The 5,798-nt window shown below is 45.6% G+C and overlaps 1 long non-coding RNA gene across 1 annotated transcript in view; it reads left to right on the top strand.

Moving 5' to 3' along the window:
• Positions 1-1,647, top strand: part of LOC111737778 — a 17,577-nt gene extending 15,930 nt beyond the window's left edge. The window contains exon 3 of the long non-coding RNA XR_002779553.1: positions 1,419-1,647. This is a non-coding gene — a long non-coding RNA (uncharacterized LOC111737778). The remainder of the gene's footprint in view (positions 1-1,418) is intronic.
• Positions 1,648-5,798: the final 4,151 nt, after the last annotated feature.

Genomic DNA, 5,798 nt, shown 5'->3' with positions numbered 1-5,798 from the left:
CTTAGGTGACAGTCCTGGCTCAGCCACTCCTGACTGGGTGCTCTCAGTTTCCTCATCTGTAAAATGGGGATAATATGAGTACCTCTCACATCGGCTTGTTGAGATGATTAAATGACGCATTTAATCGAGTGGCGCTGCCTCCAGGGATGTTTTGGAAATGGATGGAGGCATTTTAGATTGTTGCAAAGCTGGGGGCAGGCGGGGTGTACCACTGTATTTAGTAGGCAGTGGACTGGGGGTGGCAGGTAATGAGCAAAGACTGAGACAGTCCTGACCAGTGAGAACTGTCCGACGACCCACATGACTCTCCAGTGTCCTGCTCCACATCATATAGGGAGGAAGAGACGTTTATAATTATGACTCTGAATTTTAATGAAGTCTACTCTACATGTAAATACACAACGCTTTTGTACAGTTTGAATATACACTGAATTTTCCAGGGGTGCCACTGAAGACAAAAGCAAGAGAAGTCTATATTTAGTTGTATTCAAAACATGCCAAGAGTTGCTCACAATTTTGGACAGAGACACTGTTGGATTGTTGGGCACCCCACGTTCCTGTACATCTGCAGCTGTCACCTTCGCCATCATTCTGCAGGGGCCATGAGCTCCTGACAACTTCATTATGTCTTCTAGAGTAGTCAGGCCTGATTACTTACATGTTCAGGCAGATTTTATTTTACATGAGGTTTTTTTTGTTTTTTTTTTTTTTTATGTCTCCTTTATGTTGCAGTTGGGACATTATATGTGAATATTTAAAAAAATTGTGTGTGTAAGCAAGTCACAGAATCCATAGAGTTCATTCCAGAGTATTAAAGAGGATATTACATATCTTTAATATAAAAAGAGGTACGAGAGAGTTGATAACTGATGTTACAGGAAGTTAGAAGAATTCAGATGTTATTTTTAGAGGCTCAATACATTTTTGATAGGTGAACGTATGAATGACCTGTTGTTGAAGGCTCTCATATTACCCTCGTATTATCACTGCCATATGCTCCTCATACTACCACCCAAAGGCGACCTCTTGCTTGGGCTTGCCGGAGCCTGTCTGCTCCCAGTTCTAGAACCTTCTGTGGAACCAGCTAGGCACAAGGCTTCCTCGGTCCCAGCAGCCAGCTCCTTACAGGGTCAGGAAGTTGCTCAGGATAACTTTAACCCTGCTTTTGGGGCCCCTGAGCTGAGAGGCTACCTAGATTTGAAGGGCCAGCTGGAGTTGGATCAGGGCCACTGTTCCACTTTCTAGGGCCTTTGCAACAGCTCCAGGATGTGAATGGGAATTCCCACCCAGGCCTGGTCAGAAGTGAAGGGACAGTTGGGGACAATGGTTCTAGGTGTCATGCTCTTTCCTGCTGGGAATAAAAATCATCACATTAGCTTCTAATTTGTTTCTTTATTTACACATTTTTCTCTTTATAGGTAATGCATGCTTGCTGTCAAAAGAACTCCCAACGGTTCCAGAATGCAAATTCTCTGTTCCATCTACTCTTTCTTACTAACCAGAGGTAGACTGATATTGTTAATAATGTAGCATGTGCCTTTCTCCACATTTGAATACTCAATCCACTCCATTTGTTTTCCTTTACAAACCCAGATTGTACTGAATCGATTATCTGAAATTTGTTTTTATACTAAATAATGTGTCGAGAAGGACACATTATATGTGTCTTTTTCAAGGACACATAAAGAGCAACTGCTATTCATTTTGTGGATACACCTTGATTTATTTGGCTTTCAATTTCGTTGTTAAACTGTTTTTTTTTTTTTTTCTTGTGGGAAGAATACATGCATGTGGTTAAAAATGGTAAAAATAAATTTCTTTGTTTTCCCCAACAGTCCAAGTTTGCTTTTTGTTTTTGTGAACTAAACTTAAAAAAAAAAAAATACATCCCTGTTTCTTAATTTATCTGTTTTAGGCAATATCTACTGATGATCTTCCATGAAAAGTGAGAAAATTAGTGATCATTCTCTAATGTTTGTTGGTTGTGTGATTTTATTTTTATATTGGCAAGGTTAATAGCACTTACATTCTATTTTATTACTGTATAATTGATTGTAAAAAGTGAACAGCAATAACCAACAGTTTTAGTCATGGCTAACACTCATGAACCCTTAACCATATCCTGATACTGTTCAATGCTCTCACAAAGAAGTTAACTTGTGTAATCCTCACAGCTCAAGGAGGTAGCAACTTATATTGTTTCCGTTTTACAGATGAGGAAACCGAGGCAGAGAAAAGTGGAGGAGTTTGCCCAGGATGACTCAGATAATACGTGGCATGAAGACTAGAGCCCCGCGGATGTCAGGGTCTGTGCTCCGAACCACTATGCTGGTGACCGTTTCAATCTTACATTTTCCAAAGCACGAACATACCCCTTAGCTTATTTGTGCCTCTCTACTTCTCACATCACAGATGGAGAAACACAGGCCTAGATTACAAGCTTAAAAAAATCCTCATTTGCTGGTCATTTACCAAATTTATCATGTGCCAGCCACTATGCTCAGCATCTAGGAGGTGAGACCCCAATTTAGTCTTACAGAGAGCTCCTAAGTGGGCCCTATGGCTGTCCCTATTTAGGACGAGGACATGGAGGGACAGAGCTTAAAGAATTGCAGGAGAAAGAGCCAGGCCTGCTTGAGTGTGCAGGGCAGGCTGTCAGCGACATCATGGAGCATGCGTGCCCTGGGCTGTGATCCGGAACAGAAAATCCAGCCTCTTTGAGCTTCACATCCTTCAACATAAGGTCAACACATTGGTCAAGTTGATCCCAAGGAACCCCAGCATCTAGAACCCCGAGGCTCTGCCTGATCCCCTTAGCTGCGTGACCTCGGGCAGGTCCCTTCTCTTCCCCAGGCCTCAGCTGCCTGGGCTGTAAGAGAGCAATAGAAAGGACTCTCCTGCAGAGAGTCCATGTGAGGATTAAATGAGAGGATGAGGACAACACCCTGAGCACATGATGGCTGGAGGGGAGGAGGAGTCAGGACTAGAATCCAGGACTCTGCCCACCCAGCCTAGAGCCCTCCACTCCATAAGTCCCCCGAGAGTGGCTCCCTCCTTTCCCCACCCCAGCGACCACGGTGTGGGTGAGAGCCTGGTGGCTGTGGGAGAAATCGAGGACTCCTTTCTCACCAACGCTCATCACTTCTAGGAACTCGGGTCCAGGCCTGGGGGCAAGCAGGCAAGCCTTAGCCCTAAGCAGCTGCAGAAGAACTTGGTTTATATGGCACTGAGCCTGGGTCCAAGGGTGGTTGACAGATCTTGTTTTTCCTGCCTGGCATCCATCCTCTCAGGTCACCTTTCGGAAACCACCCATCACCTCCACTCAGTCCACGTGCATTGGGTGAGATTAATTCTTCTCTCAGAACCTAATTCCATGTATGGTCTTGTGATCCATACCTGGCCAGTCAGCAGATTCTGTCCCCCAGGCCACAGTGATTGGTTTAGGGGTGATCATGTGACCTAAGCAAGGATTTAAGATACTGGCTTCCCTGGATGGGGAGGCTGACAGTCAGAATAGGAAAGATGCCCACAGACAGATGTAAGTTTTGGTAAATGTTCTGATTCTTCTGTCGGATGATCAGGTCCTGAGTGTTTATTTGTATAAGTAAACAAATGAAGGAAAAACAATCAAGAGGATGTCATGCAGGAAAGGTTATGATTAATCCAATTCTGTGACCCAAGGTCTCATATAAAAAGAGAAGAAAAAAAAAAAAAAAGCCCCAAACTAGCAGAAACTCTGGAACTTAACTCAGAAAAGGGAAACTGCCAAGAGTATCGGGTGTCTGCCTGGAAAAGCCAGGGAATCTTTGGCCTCTGGGTGAGCATCCCCAACCCAAAGGGAAAAGAACTGAACACAAAGAACATAATTATGACCCCTGGGTCCAACCGTGCCTGAAGCCCTACATGCTGACATTTCCAGGACTAGAGAGATTCCCTTCATTGCTTCATCCAATTTGGTTTGCATTTCTGTCACTTGCAATGAACAAAATCCTGAGCAAATCTTGAGCATATCTCTTCTCAGTATAGTTGAAGGAAGCTTTGCAGGAAGAGGTTATACCTGAGCTGAGTGAGTCTGGAAGGATGAGTAGACTCTGGTCGAAATGCACATAAGTAGAAGAGAGTTCTAAGAATGAGGAGGGGCATAGAGGCAAGGAACAGCCGGGTGTGCGAGTCTGGTCTTTCTAGAGAGGACAGTGGGTGAAGGCTGTGACTGGGGATGGAAGGAGCTTTCTGCTGTGGCTACTTAGACTCAGCATGTGGAAAGCAAAGAGAACCGACTGGGGTGTCAGAAAATCTGCTGTGAGGCCAAACCCAGGCCTCTTTCTACCACTGTGCTGGTGATGACAGGAAACAAAATCAGGAGCCCTGAGGAAGGAAAGTGGGTGGCCCGACTCCATGGGCTTTGGTCAAGGTCTGATTCGGAATCAGAAATTGTGTTGGACGGTGAGGTGTTGCGGAAGCCAGAGCGGCCTCCAGATGGCTTGGGGACATCTACGAAGCAAGTAACTTGCACCAGCTTTCCTCAGCTGGACCTGCAGAACCTCCGTTCAGAGGCAGAGAGCTGGCCCGAGGGCTCTTCAGCTTAGCCAGCCACGTTGCCCGTGAACCACACAGTGGATCATGGCTAACATTTATAAAGCGCTTCTTCCTCACTGGGCATTAACTCCATGAAGCCTCATGATAATTTTATGAGGGAAGTCCCGCTGCTATCTTCATTTTACAGATGGGAAGCCTACGGCATGGCAAGGTTAAATGACCTGCCCAAGGTCATACAGCCAGTAAGTGGCAAAGCTGGGGTTTGAACCCAGTCGGTCTGGCTGTGCCCATGATGTTAGCCCCTGTCCTGTAGGAGGCTGGGAGTCTGAGGGCTCAGATGGACAAGCATTTCTGCCCTCTGCCTTGTCTTCCTCCTAACAACATGGCAGGAACAATGATTTGTGGATTCATGAGAGTTCTGACTCTCCTCTCTTCTGCTGTCCCAGGAGAGAGCTCATAACTTTTACAGGACGGAGGCGGGGGTGGGAATGAAGAGGACATCTCACGCCGATCTTTCACTTGCCATAGAGATTCTGAACCCAAGAACATGTCCCAAACATAAGGAAGCGGTCCAGACCAGAGAGGCAGTTTAGAATCAGTGAAATCATAATGGTAGAAAAAAAAAAAAAAATCAACTGGCTCTGACCCCCCAGGCATATCTTAGAACCATGGTGAAGTCAGAACTGATCTCAGGGGCATTGCATGTAGCTTTTAAAAATCCAAGTCTTGCAGTTCTTTACAGCACTGAGGGCTCTTGTGGTGGGGGAGGGGACCACGTCTGATCTGATGACGGCAGAACAGGGGGCTGAGAGCGAGGCTTTGGCCTCAGCCAATCTTGGGTTCTGGGCTTCAGTTCCACGTCCACTGTCCACTACGGGAGCCTTGGGTGAGCCCTTTAATCTCTTTACTCCCTGGTTTTCTCATCTTAAAATGGACATAAGAAAGATGCTCACCTCCTAGGAAGTTATCAAGTTTAACGAGTGAAGGTTCTTCAAGACGATAACCCCGGGCCTCACACATGAGGTGTGTTCAGTAAGTTTTTATTGAATTGAATGAAATGCATGAAATACTGCAGTTGAATTTTATAAGGTTAAATAGAAAAAAATATCCAGACTGCAACACTGGCTCTTGACCAAAGGGGAACCCCGAAAGCGTTATATCCGAGTTCGGAAAAGGACTGAAGGGTCAGAGGAAATGAGGACATTAGCGGGGTGTCGCGAGTCCGTTTCGTTTTCCACTCGTGTAGTTTGTGCCGTGCAGGT

This window comes from Pteropus vampyrus, unplaced genomic scaffold (assembly GCF_000151845.1).
Source record: "Pteropus vampyrus isolate Shadow unplaced genomic scaffold, Pvam_2.0 Scaffold31, whole genome shotgun sequence".
NCBI classification, from domain to species: Eukaryota; Metazoa; Chordata; class Mammalia; order Chiroptera; family Pteropodidae; genus Pteropus; species Pteropus vampyrus.
Note: the sequence above shows the minus strand (reverse complement) of the source record. Positions and strands in the feature narration are given on the sequence as shown.